Here is an 18,229-nt window from a genome sequence, read left to right as displayed (position 1 = left end):
TCACATATCTTTGTGAATTCTTCCTTGACTCTCCACTCTATTCTCCTCCCTCAATCTGCTTCCACTGCCTGCCTTATTTCACCTTTCACACTGGACTGCGATCAGTTTGTTAATAAATAGATCTTCCCAGTTAGACAGTGGCTCCACAAGGTGGAAGACTGAGCGAATCTTATTTCTCTTTTTGGTGCTTGCCTTACAGGAAAGACACTTCAAATGTTTGTTGAATGAGTGAGTGAATGATTGAATGAGAGAAGGAGGAAGGAATTGGGTGCACAGGTACGGACAGAAACAGAGATCAAAGGAAAAGCAGTCAAGATAAGGATCCTGATAGAAGGCTTAATCTTTGCTCCCTGCACATATAGAGGGAACCTACTATCTAGCCCCCTCCCCCCGCCCCCCATTCTGTCCTCTCTGATCTGCAACTGCCAGGTGGGCCCAGTCCAGAGGACCTGACCGCATTACTTACCCCAAACCACTCTGACCCTCATAAGAGGATCCAAACCTTTATCCTCATGCCCATTCTCAGTCTTCTTTCAAAAGGATTTTATTTATTTATTTGAGAGAGAGAGAGAGAGAGAGAGAGCACGTGAAGAGGGGGAGGGCCAGAGGGAGTGGGATAAGCAGGCTCCCCGGTGAGCAGGAAGCCCTATGACGCCTGATCCCACCCAGGCGCCCTCTCACTCCTTCTTCCCCTGGCTTTAGCCTCTGGGCTTGGCTTTGTTGAGATGAACATGTTTCTGTCTCCCACCCTTCCCTATCTCCACATCCAATACTTCCCATGCTGGCCCTCCTCATTTCTCTGCTTCCACATTGAGCGATGCTGTCCACCTTTTCAGAGATCTAGAGCACAGAAGGTGATGTCCTGGCCCGAGGCTGGCAGCAGCGACAATGGTGACTTGACTTGCCCCTGGAATGGGATGGCTTCAAGCTTGGAAGCAGGGCAGGGACAGAGTTTCCCAAACTGACCCATGTCACTTCTGATTCCAAGTTACCAGCTTAGATTTTCACCCTTTCCAGGGGCTTCTGAGAAGCCAGACAAAAGCATGGGGAGGGACTTCCTTTAAGTCCCTGGGAGGAAACAGGAGCCAGAGGCAGGCCTGTCCTAATGCTGTTGCCCCTCCTCACGCAGTCCCCGGTGGGTGGTACAGAACCGGGGAGGGGTAGGGTATGAGGTTTCATTTCCAAGGCTGCCCCAGACACTCATCTATGAGGAGCAGGCTGAGAAAGCCTTAGCAGACCCTTCCTACAGACACAGGCAGACAGAAACACGGACAGCTCACAGTGACAGTGTTGGTTCTGGGAATTTTGGAAGTCAAAACCCCTACAATTTTTCACAAGAAAAAGGAACAAATTTTGGCATCTTTGCTCCAGAAACAGGAACTGACCAAGACAGTGACCTCTGATGATCACTTCCTCATCTTCGTGCTCAGAAGGGGGTGTTTCCCTAAGGCCTTCTATTTTCTGCCCAGGGTTCTGTGGACAGGAGCCCTAGGGTTTTATGGAACCGTCGAGGAAGGAAGGGAAAGGGAGATAGGCATGGCAGAGGGAAGAAGGGGAGATCTTTTTTTTTTTTTTTTTTAAAGATTTTGTTTATTTATTTATTTGACAGAGATCACAAGTAGGCAGAGAGGCAGGCAGAGAGAGAGGAGGAAGCAGGCTCCCTGCTGAGCAGAGAGCCCGATGCGGGGCTCGATCCCAGGACCCTGGGATCATGACCTGAGCCGAAGGCAGAGGCTTTAACCCACTGAGCCACCCAGGCGCCCCAAGAAGGGGAGATCTTTTTAAAGTGGCGTGTCCTTGAGGATTGAGGAGGCCAGGAGCCTGATGGGCATGGGGTCGGGGCCAGAAGGCACCTAGTAGACACTCGGTGTTACTTTCATCTCCTTGTGGAAAGAGCATTCATATTGTGTTTCTCTTAGAGCTCACAGTTCCTTGGTCCTGTATTTCACATCACTGAGGGACAGCAAACACCTTGACCTGTCTCACTTCCTCTGCGCTGATTGAAGACCTGCTGCATGTCAAGCCAGTTGCTAGGTATCAATTGAAACAAAGACAGCTTTTCTGTTACCGATCTTAGACCTGAATCAAAGGAACTGGGATTCACATAAGAGAGCATTCAGAGAATGAAGCTGACAGTAACTATTGCCAAGAGAGGAGGGAGAGGCCGCATCAGGTTGGGGCAGAGTATAAAAGCCTCAGGAGGAAGCTTACTTTAGGGTGGGCCTTGAAAGGCAAGTGGGGATTTGCCGTGTAGAGATGGGGACAGAGGACCTTCCAGGGTGGGAAGGTCATGCATGAGCAAAGGTGCAGGAGAGAGAAAGTGCAAGCACGTCAGGTACCGAGAGCATAAGGCAAAAGTGGGTACAAAGGAGTAATACAAGAAGTGGCTGGAGTAGGAGTCCCTGAAAAGGGCAAGCCCTTGGGGTAGCCCAGGTCTGGGGGAGAGACAGTCTCCTGAAGCAGCTGGGGTAGAGAGGAATCTGGGAGGAGGTGTTGGGGCCCAGAGGGGCACTGGGCAGAGGTCTCTGGGTCAAAAGATCTCTGAATAGACCCAGTTGGCTCTGGGGCTCTCTCCTTACCAGAGCACGTGCGTGCGATGGGAAGGAATTTTCTCAGCAACAGGCAGAGACAATTGTATTGGTGGTGGTTGCATTTTTTTAAGTGAGCGCTCCACTCAATGTGGGGCTTAAAGTCACGATCCTGAGATCAAGAATAGCATGCTCCATTGACTGAGCCAGCCAGGTGCCCCTGGCTGTTGCGTTTTTTAAGATAAACTTTATCTTCCTAAATTGTGATCGCCTAGAGAGCAGAGGTGGTATTTCCCACAGGTCCTAGTACTCACTGGGCGCTCAAAAAAGCAAAAGGGAAGAATCAGAATCAGATGCCACATTATGAGGGGAAGTCTTGGGGGTGACAACAATGGCTGAGTTTACTGTTTTATCACGAATCCCCCTCTGGGCCCCTCTGTGACTTCTATGAGCCTGAAACCCCACCACTTTCTCTGTACTTCTCTGCTTTCCCTGGCTCCCCCTGTCCCCAACCCCCATCTCCCGTATCTCCTGTATCTCCCATGGAGCATGTTAGCATTTCATCAATTCATTCCATACATATTTATTATTTCAGTTTGCCAGATTCCATAGTAGACATGGGAACACAATGGTGAATAATGCTAATGATGGAAACAGATAAAGGCCCTAGAAGGGCCTGGGATCCGTCATGCACAGCCTAATGGGGTCTGAGATACCACTTGGCTAGAAGAGGCAGAAAGGTCCTCGTTAATTATGATTTTATGGCGCCATCTGCTGGCCACACATAAACACGTAGACAGGTTAGGTGTAAAAAAAAAAAGGTGCTCAAAAAAATGTGCTATTAAAATAGAGAGCAACACAGCTGTGTACATACCTCAAACACTATGTGTTCACAAACTGATATATATGGAAACATAGACATATAATCACAGGTAGAAATTCAGGATCTGGCACAGTACTTAACCCTTGGTAGGACTCCACTCAATACAGTTGACTTTTGAACCCCACAGGGTGGGGTTGGGGGCTGGTCAGGGGCTCCTATCCCCGCATAGTTGAAAATCTGCCCATTACTTTTGACTCCCTAAAATCTTAACTTACTAATAGCCTACTGTTGACTGGAAGTTTTACCATTAACATTAATGGTCAATGAACACATATTTGGTTTTATTGTATGTATATATATTGTATTATTACAATAAAGTAAGCTACAGAAAAGAAAAATGTTATTAAGAAAATTGAAGAAGAGAAAATATACTTACCATACTGTACTGTATTTATAGAAAAAAATCCACCGGACGGGGCGCCCGGGTGGCTCAGTGGGTTAAAGCCTCTGCCCTCGGCTCAGGTTATGGTCTCAGGGTCCTGGGATCGAGTTCTGCATGGGACTCTCTGCTCAGCGGGGATCCTGCTTATTCCTCTCTCTCTGCTGCCTCTCTGCCTACTTGTGATATCTCTCTGTCAAATAAATAAATAAAACCTTAAAAAAAAATTCACCAGTAAGTGGACCTTCACAGTTCAAACCTGTGTCATTTGAGGATCAACAGTACTTGGTAGTCTATAAAATAAAATCCAAATTCTTCAGATCAGAGTTCTTTCAGGCTTATTATTCATCGCCCTTTCTAGCCAATTGGCTAAGAGTGCTCTGTTGTCATTACATTCCTTCTCCCCCCACCCCCAACTAATTCTTTAAGGCCAAGTTCAAATGCCACCCTCCCCTGCCTTACCTCTCTAGCTAAGGCAATGACTTTCTCGTCTGGACTTTCATAATTTTATGATATTTATCATTTCACTGACTTGCATTTTAGCTACGGGGACATGTGTTTCTCCTTTTCTAGTCTGTAAGCTCCTCGAGGGCACTTGACTTGTGCTTGACTCGTGTTTGTGTCCCCCTGTAGTGCCTGGTAGATGACTTTGTACAAAGTTGAGGCTCAGTACGTATTTGTTGAATGAATGAATAAATGATACAGTCATAGACACGGGGAAAGGCAAAGGTAATACACAGAAATGAACATCTATTTCCATATATTTCTTTATCCTTGCAGAAATAATACACATTTACGTGATAGCACAGAAACACATGTACCTATGCCTACAGCTGTGAGTAAACACGCTGTTTACATGAAGCCCTTTATTATTTCTGCTGTCTTGATTCTAATCCAGATTTTAATCCCACTAGCTAACAGCAAGAGCCTTTTCACTTCTTTCCATTTCTAGTTCTTTCTTTTCCACTTTTCCATGGTCCCCAAACTGTACTTCCTAAAACACCTCTTTGAGGATATTATTCTTTAGCTCAGGAACTAAACTCAACTTTTCTTTTGCTTTGCATGCTAAAATCTGGGGAAAAAAACCCAACCCAAATCCTTTCTTTTCTACTCTCCCTTCAGGTAAGGGAGTCACAGTTATAACCAGTGAAAAATGAGTGGAAGTGGTATCTGGGAAAGTTTGTCACTGCCTGTTAAAAGAGATAATTGTGGTTGGTGCCTCTTGACCTCCCTCCTTACTGCTTTGAATGTGGTTACAAAGGAGCTGCAGCAGCCACTTTGCAACCATGAGGGAGAAACCAAGCTCTTGACCTCGCCGAGTAGCTGAACAAATGCTGCCACTTCCTTGTTTATATGAAAAAAATATAATAGGGGCGCCTGGGTGGCTCACTGGGTTAAGCCTCTGCCTTCGGCTCAGGTCATGAACTCAGAGTTCTGGGATCGAGCCCCATATCGGGCTCTGTGCTCATTGGGGAACCTGCTTCCCCGCCGACCCCCACCCCAGCCTGCCTCTCTGCCTACTTGTGATTTCTTTCTGTCAAATAAATAAATAAAATCTTTAAAAATATATAATAAACCTCTGTTTAAACTATTGCAAGTCATGTTTTTTGTTATGCTCATCTGGATGCAATCCTAATTCATGATTTTTAAATACCTTTCCCTTCCTCCAATACCCACAGGATTAAGTAAAATTTCCTTAAACTGGTATTTTTTTTATTTTTAAAAATTAAAAAAAAATTAAATTTTATCTATTTATTTTCAGTAATCTCTGCATGCAATGTGGGGCTCAAACTTATTACCCCGAGATTAGGAGTCACATGCTCTTCTGACTGGGCCAGCTAGGCATCCCAACCTAGTATTTTTTAGACTGAGCCTAAATGATGAGGAGACATAGGGTTAACAAGGGAAAAAACCTTCCAGGCAGAAGGAGCAACATCTACAAAGGTCCTGAGGCACAGCACTCATGTTCTGGCCCCATTTTACTTACCTGGCCTGGATTCCAGTATTTCCAATATTCTTTTCGTGGCCATACCCTAGCCCAAGGCTCTATCCTCTTGCTGGTCAATTTCAGTAACTTCCCCATTTAGCTCCTTGCTCCCACTACTGATTTTCTTTAATCTGTTCTTCTCACAGCAGCCAGAGATCTTTTTAAAAATAATTCAAATCAAATGTCTTTCTTATGCTTAAATCCCTTCAGTGGCTTTTTATTACTCTTTGACACAAACCCAAATTCCTCAATAAAACCCAAACTTCTACAAAGATCTTCAGGGTCCAGATCTGTGGTCCTCAACCCTGTCCTCACATTAGAATTACCTAGGAGTATTTTTAAAGATTTTATTTATTTATTTGACAGACAGAGATCCCAGGTAGGCAGAGAGGCAGGTAGAGAGAGGGAGGGGGAAGCAGGCTCTCCGCTGAGCAGAGAGCCAGATGTGGGGCTCGATCCCAGGACCCTGAGATCATGATCTGAGCCAAAGGCAGAGGCTTAACCCACTGAGTCACCCAGGCACCCCTCCAGTAGTATTTTTAAAGTGATCAGTGGCTGAGCTCCATTTTACACATTCTGACTTAATTCATATGGGATGAGGTCTGGGACATGGACAATTTTACAAATTCCTAAAGTAGATGCTGAAGTAGAGTCAGGGGTTAGAACCTCTGATTCAGAGCCTGACTTTTTTTCCATCCTCACCTAACACCACCACGCATGTGTATGGCTCACTATGCTTTCTCTGTGTTGGTTTTCTTTTGTTTCTTCAGATGTGCCAAACTCTGCTCTGCTTCAGGAGACTTTTGTGGTTGCTGTTCCTTCTGCCTGGAAAGCTCTTTTTCTGCTCATCCTATGTCCACTTGTTTTTTCATCCTTCCGGCTCAATTTCATTATCTCTTGTTCAGAGAGACCTCCCTTAATCATTTCATTTAAAATTGTCCCCCCACCCCTGTCATTCTCTTGTAACTTTCTGATTTCTTTCTTTTTTTTTTTTTTTTTTTAATTTTTATTTGTCAGAGAGAGAGAGAGAGAGCACAAGTAGGCTGAGAGGCAGGCAGAGGCAGAGGGAGAAGCAGGTTCCCTGCCGAGCAAGGAGCCGGATGTGGGACTCGATCCCAGGGTGCTGGGATCATGACCTGAGCCGAAGGCAGCCGCTTAACCAACTGAGCCACCCAGGCGTCCCTGATTTCTTTTTAAATGCTTATTGTCATTTGAAAAGTATGCTTGTCTTTTAAAATCTTTGTTGCTCCAGACTATAGATTGCAGAAGGGCAGATTAGGACTTTTTCGTGTGTGGTTCACTTGTGATCGGAGCCCATCATAGTGCTTAGTGTAGAATAGGTATGTTAAGAACTGCGAAGGAGGCTGAAATTCTACTTACAAGCTAACAAGTTAGCTTGCTGCTCTTTCATGGATGCTGGCAGAAGACACAAGACTCTGAGGTCAAAGAAAAAAGACTTTATTACTCACAGCAATAGCAGTGGTCAGAGCATCTGCATTTTGCACTGCTTCCTTGAGTCCCAGTTCTCACAGGGTGATGTGAAGAGGTCCAGGTGACACATGCAAAGCCAGTGGGTTACATCACAGAAGAGGAACACTGAGCTTAGGGAACCGGAATCATTTTTAATGGGCAGTAAGTTTACTTGACCTTTGCCTTGCAGGGAGGCATTATCTTTATAACGCTAGATAATACACAAACCTGCCCTTTGCTCCACAGGGAGGCACTATCTTTAATTGTCAAGGCTGTTCATTGTACCAACATGCTTGAAAAGATGGTCAGGAACAAAGAAGTCAGTGCCTTGGCCTGCAACATATGCAGAAAGAGGAGATATGCATGGAGAACACTTTGATCACTGAGGCCTTCTGCCTAGGTCGAGCCTCTCTGCCTGGCACCCTTTACAGACCCAGCACAGGGATGGGGGTGGGTGCAACCTACACACAGTCTGCAGGGCTCGCTGAATTGAAATGCCAGATTAGAAGTCCGGGAGGTTGAGGCAGCAGGAGCTTGTGGGACAGAGTACTAGAGAGGAGGAAGCTATGCAGAGAGAGAACGCTAGCCATGCACATGGGGTTCTCTTGAGTTTTGGTTAAATACTAAACTGTGCATGTGTGGGCGAAGTCTCTTCTAAGTCAGACAAGGGCCAACTACCAGAAAAACTACCACCAGGAAGCTATAGGCAGAACAGTGTCCAGAGCTCACATCAGGCTGGGAGATGTTTGAGTTCCAGCCAACCAGAACGGAGTGTGGAGAGACATTGACTATCTGAGGCTTTCAGTAGATATCTTGGTCGCTGGGTTAACACTGGCCCTAGAGTAAAGGTAATCCGGATCAGGGTTTTTAATGCTTGGTACCATTGATATTCTGGGGAAGGATAATTCTTGTTTTGGGAGGCCTTCCTGTGTACTGTGTAATATTGAGCAGCATCTCTGGCCTCTAACTATTAGAAGCCAGTAGCACTTTCCTGGTTGTGGCAACCAAAAATGTTTCTAGACATTGCCAATATGCTGGAGATAGGGCTGGGGGAAAATTATACCTGATTTAGAACCACTGCTCTAGACCCACGGTGACAAAGCACAAAGACAAGCCTTGAAAGCTTTTAGATGATCTTCAAATAAGTCAACTATCCACCCCCACCCCCGTCTCAATAATCTTCAAAGAAAGAACAAAATTCAGCCACTCAATGATGTAACATTCACATTGTCCAGCCGCATCCAATAAAAACTTACTAGCATGCAAAGAGGAAGGAAAACATTACCCGTATCTAAGAGAAAATCAGTGATGAGAACTAGATCTATAAATGGCAAAGATTATTGAATTAGCATACAAAGAACTATTATAAGAACTATTACAAAGAACTATTAAGAGAACTATTATAAAGATGTTCAGAGATCTTTTTTTTTTTAAAGATTTTATTTATTTATTTGACAGACAGAGATCACAAGTAGGCAGAGAGGCAGGAAGAGAGAGAGGGGGAAGCAGGCTCCTCGCTGGGCAGAGAACCTGATGTAGGGCTGGATCCCAGGACCCTGAGATCATGACCTGAGCCAAAGGCAGAGGCTTAACCCACTGAGCCACCCAGGTGCCCCAAGATGTTCAGGGATTTAAAGGAAAACATGAATATGATGAGAAGATTAATAGAAAATCTAAAAATGAACCAAAGTATTAAATTTTCTACAACCAAAAAATACAATACCCAGAGGGAAAAATTCACTAAATGGACTCAACAGCACATAAGTTAGGAATCGCAGAAGAAAATATCTATGAATGGGCAAGCATAGCAACTTTCCTGTCTGAAGCCCCCAGAGACTCAGTGTCCTGTGGGATAATATTGGGAGTCTAATACATACGTAGTTAGAATTCCAGAAAGAGAGAAAAGAGTGAATGTGGCAGAAACATATTAGAAAAAAATACCTGGAAAATGTCCAAATTTGATGGAAGCTAAAAATTTAAATATCCAAGAATCTCACCAAACCCCAAGCAGTATAGACACAAAGAAAACCACACCAAGACACATCATATCGTTGCTACAATCTAATCATGAAGAGAAAAATCATAAAAGCAGCAAGAAGAAAAAGATACATTACATACAAAAACCAAAGTAGGAATGAACATTGAATTCTCATCAGAAGGAGTGAAAGCCAGAAGAGAGAAGAATTATATTTTTCAAGTTCTATAAGAAGAAAGATGTCTATCTAGAATTCCTTATCCAGAAAAAAATATCCTCCAAAATGAAAAGGTCACTCAAAATCCTTCAAATGAAATGAAAATAAAGGCATTTTCAGACAATACAAAACAAAACCCAGGGGCGCCTGGGTGGCTCAATCAATTAAGCATCTGCCTTTGGCTCAGGTCATGATATCGGGGTTCTGACATCAAGCCCCATATCCAGCTCCCTACTCATGGAGGGTCTGCTTTTTTCCTCTCTTTCTGCGCCTCCCCTGCTCCTGCTCTTTTTCTCTTAAAACATTTTTTTTTTTCTTTTTTAAAACAAACAAAAAGGGGCACCTAGGTGGCTCAGTGGGTTAAAGCCTCTGCCTTTGGCTCAGGTCATGGGATCGAGCCCCGCATCGGGCTCTCTGCTCATGCAAGGAGCCTGCCTTCCCCTCTCTCTCTACCTGCCTCTCTTCCTACTTGTGATCTCTCTGTCAAATAAATAAATCAAATCTTAAAACAAAACAAAACAAAAATCCCTCAAAGTTGCGAGAACTCAACACTGGCACAATGTGCAATGTGAAATGTTAAAAGAAATCCTTCAAAATGAAGGAAAATGATAGTGGGTGGAAACTTTAACAGAGAGGGATGAATTATCAAACTGACAAAGGAAGAGATAAAAACATGAATAGAAATAAAACATGAAATTGCGTTTGTAATTCAAAACCTTCCCACAAAGAATATTCCAACTCCAGGCTTTTCTGGTGAACCAGGTAAAGTAAAAAATAATACCAATGTGTCACAGACTTTTTCAGATGATAGGAGAGAAAACACTTCTCAACTTATTTTAGGAGGTTCAAGGAGGGCTTGGCAAATATTTTAGACTATTCTAGGCTGCTGCTGTTCATCTGGCTCGTCCTCCTCTTCCTCCTTGTTTTCGTCCTCCCTCCCTTCCTCCTCCTCCTCCTCCTCTTCCCTCCTCTATTCCTTCTTCACAATCCTTTACAATTGTAAAAGCCATTCTTAGCTTTCCGTCCAGAGCAAGACTGCCCGTGTCCTATTTGTCCTGTGGGCCCTAGTCTGCCACCTAGTGGACAAAAGCATTAGTAAGCTGCGCAGATGCTACGAAGGACTTCGATGAGGCACAGTAGAGAAGAGCTGTTAAGGACTTAGTTAATACTCCCATCAGACAATGTACAAACAGTGTATTTGGGGGTTTTCCAGGCATCTTTTTTTAAAAAATTAATTTCTAGTTTAACTCAAGTTTGGTCAGAGAACGTGCTTTGTATAATTTCAAGTCTTTAAAATTGTTGGGGCATTAGCGGGTTGTATTATATGCCCTTCAACTCTGCCCTTGGGGAACGTTTTAAACTATGGAACAGTGGGCTCTGTAGTGAAATGGAAAGAATCAGGCCACCCGTTGGAAAATTAACGCAAAGAGCCAAGCATAGTGGGGGAGATTTTCCCCACCTCGGGGAGAACGCAGCATTGGAACAGTGCTGTCTGTCTCAGGCCCCTCTGGGCTCCAGCAGGGAGTGGTATTGTGGGAGCAGAAGGAGGTCTTTCATTACTTGCAAGCTGTCCACTGGGAAGCAGCATTCTGACAAATGACACTCAGGTGTCCTTAGAGGAACTCTAGTTCCTTAGGGAAACACTCCTGGCCATGACAGCTTCAGCATTCCCATACAGAATGAGTTAGGGGCCAGAGGGGGGTGGCAAAGGGACACACACTGGGGTTTGCTTAGTGAATGCACTGTTTGTGCTCAGTTGGCCTGCTAATATGGGATGGTCTTGCGGGGGCACTGCCATTTTCCTTCACCCAACTGCAGTAAGGAAAACAAAACATGTTCCCTGGAAATATAAAAGGACGACTACAAAACACATACAAGTATGATTATTAACGCAATTTATAGGGTGGCTGTGTTCCTGTGAACCAGTCCTTTCGATGTTCAATTCTCTCTTAATATTTCATATGTATCTTGCCTTGTGAGGTAGCAAACAGGAAATCATTACCCCAGTTTATTACTGAGGTTGAGGAACTCCATGGTAAAAATTGTATAGTTAAAGGATGTTCCATTAGAATCTAAGCTCCCTTGGGGAGCTGCCTAGTTAACCTCATTCTTCTAGTGTCTGTAGCAGGACTTAGTGCAAGTACGTGTGCAACAAACATTTGTTGAATGAGTGGAACTGTAGTCATTCACACTGTAAAACAACTAATCCTTTATGTTGCAGGTACAGTTCCATTTTCTCTGTCTTATAAACTTGGTTTGAGTGTTAAACTTAAAAAAAAGGTCTGGGCATGGGATGCCTGGGTGGCTCAGTCAGTAAAGTGCCTGCCTTCAGCTCAGGTCATGATCTCAAGTCTCACCGCCTCCCTGCTCACCATGACACTTGCTTCGTCCTCTGCCCCTCCCCCTACTCATGCACTCTCTCGCGCACGCGCGCGCGCTCTCTCTCTGACAAATAAATAAAATCTTAAAAAAAAAATTCTGGGCACCATGCTAATGTTGGCCAAGGGATGTTTGGTTTTAAGGGAAGGACAGAGGAGAGGAAGGGGAGGAAGAGAGTAAGTGCAGAGGAAGGCACTCATCTGTCAAGGAGAAGTCATAGAAACTGTGTATTACTAGCAGCCCTACCACTGCCCATAGCGGGTCAATCCAGTTTCAAAAAAAAAAAAAAAAAAAGGCAGCATCTTTGCTCTACATGATGGTGACTGCGTCCTAATTAAAATATCCACCCCCCTCCCAATGCCATCCTATTTCTGTATCTGTTTTGGTCAAAGTCCCAAGTGAAACCTCAGATAATGAGAAATTTTCATTTCAAATTTTCATCAAGGATGTCTGCATGTGCCCCCTTTCCCTGGACTAGTTGCTTTCGAGGATGAAGGGCTGGGTACAGTTAGGGAGGAGTGGGGCTGAGCCCAGCCGGAAGCAGTCACAGGGTAACCATGATCTGAACACCCCTCAGATTTGAAGGAGGGTCAGTGGATTGACGAAGGGGCAGTCCAGCGCAGGGGCTCATGATCTCCATTTCCTGGCCTCTTCTCGCTCCAGTCCGCAGGCAGAGTGGAAAGCTGGGGCTGATTTCTATGTGGCTGGGGGCTGGACCACAAGCTGAGGCGTGGCTGCTGGCAGCGGGCCCTTTACATAGGGGCTGAATTGGGAAGGATGGCAGCCTCCTCTCAGTGTATTTCTCCCTTTTGGCCACAAGATGACAACACCTCCCTTCAAACAGAACCAAAGTCATCTGATTCGGGACACAGAATTGTTACTTACTCTGAGGACATTCAGCTGCCCTGAAGAATTTGGGGAAGGGCTTGGCCACTCTTGACTATCACAGAGTTGCTTGTCCGACCACATTTACTGAGGACTTGCTATGTGTCCAGCCCTGGGCTGTGTGTTGGGATGGGGGTGGGTAGGCGGGGGTACAGAAGTGAAGAGCCCACGAGGCTACCCCTTCTGCGGCTCTCAGAGCCTAGTAAGGGAGAACAGGAATTAAGCAAATAATTACAAAGCAATGAAGTCCTTTCAATTACAGTAAGTGTTGTAAATGATAACTAAAAAGTGTTACTGAGACCACATTAAGAGGAAAAATTTGATCTCATTAGGGCTGCTGGGAAAGAAGGCTGTTCTGTTAATGACCCATCATGTACCCCATTCACCCCTTCACATACCCTGTTACCCCCACCGGCGTGTATGCCTTCATATTTTCAATTTATAGTTTATGGACCCCCCAACAACATCCCATCATAAAATCCCATCATGGACTCCACAGCAATTAGAGGCACTATTTACCCCTTACACCCACACCCCTCAACCCTTAACACATCCCTTATCAATTCTTTCCCAATCTCCACCATGAGCCTTGTAAACCCCACCACTCGTCCCTTTGGTATATTTCCTCACAAACCCTCAAAGACCCTGGTCTTACTCAGCTTGGCATCTCAAAGCCTCCCACAGTATGGGACAGATAATATGTTCTTGAAAATATTTGGCAAGCCCCAGACCAGATGGTCCCATATCCTACCTCACATACTCTATCACAGCCCTGTCATGGCTCTTATCACAGAACCAGGGTCTCAGGCCCCAGACTGGAAAGGCTCAGGACTCTGCTACCTTCTTTCTATAGGAGGGGGCTGTGAAGGAAGCTGCTCCCCTGCCCCCATCAGGCCCCATCAGGCTGGAAGGGCACCCTCCCTCCACAAGCTAGGTATTGCTTGGGCACTGGCCCAGTCCTGCAGGCTGACTTGGTCTATGTCACCCACACCCATGAATGACCATTTTACCTCCAGAGGGCACCAGGCCCTGCTGATGGGTCTGCCAAGGACGCTCCTTGTCTGAGGCTTCACCTTCCCTCCTTCTCTGAAGGGCCACAAAGCAAAGAAGGAGCACCCCAGAGCGGAAAGTGGTTTCAGGGAACCATCCAGTTTGACACCCTCCTCTCCCCCCCTCCCTTCCCCGCCCCCTCCTGTTTATCTAGTCTTTCTTTGGGGAATGTAAACACATGGTTGCTTTACTTAGCAAGTGAGAGCTGGAAGAAAACATAAAGTCCAAGTGTAACTGTGTCATGTAACAAGCGAGAAGACCAAGGTCCAGAGAGCAGAAGGCATCTGCCCACACCTCCCAGTGGTCTGGGCAGAGCCAGATCTCCCATGCGCCCTGCTGTGTCCCAGAGACCACCCCTTAAGTGCCTCTTAGCGCCATTAGCCAAGCAATGCTACTTGCATTAGGAAGGCACGTCCAATGCAAACCACTCGAGAGATTGCATTTCAAAGATTGATAGACATGGCTTTTGCATTATCTGCTGTTTCAGATTAGCTAGGCTGTGCCTTCATTCTTTAGTGCTGATATTGGGGGTGGGAGGGGTGGGGAGTGGGGGGTAGGGAACCAATTTTTGAGTCCCTCTTGCAGGCCTCAAGCTCCAGACTGCAAGGGTAGGCCTGAGAAGGACGGGGTGCTCCATCCTCTACTTTCAGTCCGTCAGGAGATTTCATTGTTTAAACAAACATTTCAGCGAAGCCATCCAGCTGGGCAGTGATTTATGGCTCTGGCTGCAGTTTTTCCCCAACAAAGATAAACAATTGTACAACTCTTGGGACTGGAGCTGGGACTCCTGGTTCTAATAACTTGGAGCCGGCTGGACCACGCCAGCCATCGCCTGGTCTGGGGTTTGGTTAGGATCTGTTCACACTGGTCCTGCGGCTAAGCCGCAAACTTTGGAGGGCCTTGTTGTGTTTGGAAGCTAGATGCATTGCCTACCGGGCAGGGGAGAGTGGCAGGCAGGAGAGAAATGGCTCAGGGTTGAGGCTTCAGGCCCATCCCCCTCTCCCAGGAGGGCAGCAGTGCTCTGCATTCTGCCTGGTGGTTACTGGGTGGTTTTGGTCAATAGCATCTGTTCTTCCTTCTTTTGGTAACATTATGTCAATTTCCTCCTGTGGAGTGATTTCAGGATGCATCCCATGTGGGGGGGGGGGGCTCCTAGAATCCACTCAATCCTTGGCTCCCAGAGCAGAGACGTGTTCAAGCCCTACCTATCACGGCAATACATTGCTGTGATTATAGTGATTAGCTCTATGTGGACATGTAACCCTTTAAAAGAAAGAGAACGGCGATGAGACCTCTGCTGGAGCTGCTAGGAAGGAGGCAGAGACCCCTTCTCTTTGGACTTGAATTTGAGAGGATGTGCAAGTATCATAGACCACGAGAGCTGTTGCCAGCATCCTGCCTCCATAGGGGACAGCCTCTCCAATAATGGAGCCGATACACAGTGGGGCTGAGGGTGGAGAGAGAGAGAAGAGAGAGACGTGGCTCTTCCACCCTGTAAGTCCCCTTTTTGTTTAAAGGTATCCTTTCACTTGCACCTGAAAGAAGATTAACCAATACCTAGCATCTGACACAGTGGGGGAGACCTAGCAGGGGAAGTCAGCTCCAGCAGCCTCCAGCCCAGCTGCTTGAGTATGGTAGTTTAGCCAGAGAACAGTAACTCCTTGGTTATCCCCCACTCACCCCTGTCACTGTCCCACCCTGCCCCCCATCAATCTGATCACTTGTGTCTAGAATTTATTTCAACAAAAGGTTAAGGAAATGGGCAAATGCAGGGATGAATGAAATACAGCTCATGTTTCCCCTAGAGTTCTTGGTTTATTTAGGACAGATTGAGAAGCACATCTCAGGAAAAGAACAAAGAAGGTACCTTTGACTGTGCAAGGGAAGAAAAACTCACATCTGATTATTGGGGACCAGTGAAGACTTTATGGGGAAGGGGTGTTTGGGAGGAGTCGTGAAAGATGAAGAGGATTTTGGTAGGCAGAGATGGGCAGAGGCTTTACAAAGATGAAAGAGTGTGACGAAAATCAGGGAGGAGGGAAAGACTATTGGGGAATGTAGAAAAGTGGAGTTAGACTGGAGGACAGGAGACATTTACGGGAATCAGCAGCTGGCAACGTAAGTTGGTGTCATCTAGGTAGATTCTTCGAATGAGAAGCTTGTTCTTCACTCATGTGGTAACGGGGAGTTATTGAACACTGTTGAGCAGGGCTGTGCCTTGATTGGACTTACTCTTGACTATAAATGGAAGAGGGAGAGACCGAATGCGGAAAAACCACTGAGGAGGTATTAGGAGATAACCTTGGCTCAGTCATAGGGCAGGGAGAAAGCAAGGGGAGGGAAGGCAGGGAGTAAAAACAGGAAGTCGTTCTAGTTGCCGTTCATTCTTACTTTAAGAACTGTGAGATTTCTGGAGCACAGCTTAAAGTTCAAAAGTCATAAAAGCAAAGGTTGATATATTTAACTACATAAAACTTGAACATTTTAAAAATGCCATAAATAAAGTCAAAGGCAAGGAAAAACTGGGAAAAATATTTGCCAGACATATGACAGAGGGTTAATCTCCTGAATATATACAAAGACGTTTTAGAAATAAAAAAAAACCAAACAGTGGAAAAATGCACAAAGGATATTAACAGACATTTCACAGGAAAAGATACGATGGTCATTAAACATATGAAAATATAATAATTATATTAACATTTATATAGTTTTATATTCACTTAGACTTTTCACAATAACTATATGAAGAATGTATTATTATCATGAATCCCATTTTTTGATGAGGAACCAAAGACACATGTTCAGTAAATTGCCAAAGTTACCCAATTAATAAATGATTCATTTGGGATTTGAACCCAAGCAGTCAAGGACCAGAGTTTGTCTTCTGAAACTCATGCTACACTTCTTGCTCAATATCACCTATTCTAAAAGAAATTCTAAATGAAAGTATAACAAAACATCATTCTTTATATATCAGATAAAAAAGTTTGGTGGATGATTGGGAAAACTGGGAGGGAGCTAACACTCCCGTATTGTTGGTAGAAGTATGAACTGGAAAAAGTAATTTAGGAGGCAATTTGACAATATCTATCAAAATTTTAAATGCACATTTGCTTTGACCTAGACATTTCATTTCTAACATTTTTCTAAGGGATGTACAAAGGGAAACATACAGAGATGTTTATTGTGCCATATCCGTAAGAGCAAAAGACTGGGAACAAGCTACCTATCCATCAGTAGGGACCTTGGTGTATGGATTATGGTACATCCATAAGACTGGCAAGAATAATAAGGCTTATTTGTATGCTATGGAATAATTTCTGAGATATGTTCAGTAAAAAAGGCAAGGATAACAGGGGATAGAGCACGCCATAGCTTATGAATCTGTATTTACGCTCACCAGTGGACAGTGTCTGCCCCAGGGGAGGGGAGCTGGGTGTCTGGGTCAGGGATGAAGGGGAACAGGTCTTTTCACTATGCATGTTTTGGTATTATTGAAAAACATTTCTTTTTTTTTTTTTTTAAGATTTTATTTATTTATTTGACAGAGATCACAAGTAGGCAGAGAAGCAGGCAGAGAGAGAGGAGGAAGCAGGCTCCCTGCTGAGCAGAGAGCCCGATGCGGGGCTTGATCCCAGGATCCTGGGATCATGACCTGAGCCAAAGGCAGAGGCTTTAACCCACTGAGCTACCCAGGCGTTCCCTTGAAAAACATTTCTAACATGTTCAGGGATCATGTTTTCAAAGATACAAATTTACAATAAAATATAGTGCTACATGGAACAAAAACCGCAAGGGAAGATGTGGTTTCCATTTCACGCAATGTCCAGCTTGTCACCCCCTTGGTTACAATGGGCAGAAGAGGTGAGCTGTGCTGTGGGGTTGTACACAGGACTGAGGACAGAGAGCCAGGGCTTGGAAGTACGGTAATCTTGACCAGGGAAGAGATATCTTGCCAGGTGGACATTATTTTAAGATAGGAAACATGCAAACTCTCTTTTTTTTAATGTTCCATATATCCAATTTATCTCCCTTCTTCTTTAAAGCAAGCAAACAAACAAACCCACAAAGAGAATTAAAATCCCTTTTGAAAAATTCTCCTTGAACTAGGAGAAAAAGGTTTTCCCCTTACCAGGCAGAGTGGTGCAGCCATGAGAAGAGTCAGAGAAACTCAGAAGTCAGGTGTTGGCAAGCACCCATAAGCCACTGTTTTCTCACCTCTGGAGTGGTCCTTCACTAGCCTTACTTTGTGTGCCCTTCACAAGGATGCTCTGTCTTCAAGGTGGCTGGTTTGATATTCTATAGGTGGCTTAGGGAGTGTCTGAGCCAGGCTGAAGCAATTGGATGGGGTAAGAGACATGGAGTAGACTTTAGGGTGGGATGTGGGGACTTTTGAGATTTTAGAGAAAGGCAAAGGAGGAAGAGAAGCTAAAAGCCTGAGTAGCTGAAGCCCAGAAAGCAAAATGGTACAAA

Source organism: Lontra canadensis, unplaced genomic scaffold (assembly GCF_010015895.1).
Source record: "Lontra canadensis isolate GAN:19392208 unplaced genomic scaffold, GSC_riverotter_1.0 scaffold78, whole genome shotgun sequence".
Taxonomy (NCBI): Eukaryota; Metazoa; Chordata; class Mammalia; order Carnivora; family Mustelidae; genus Lontra; species Lontra canadensis.
The sequence above is the reverse complement of the archived record's forward strand: the minus strand, read 5'-3'. Positions refer to the sequence as shown.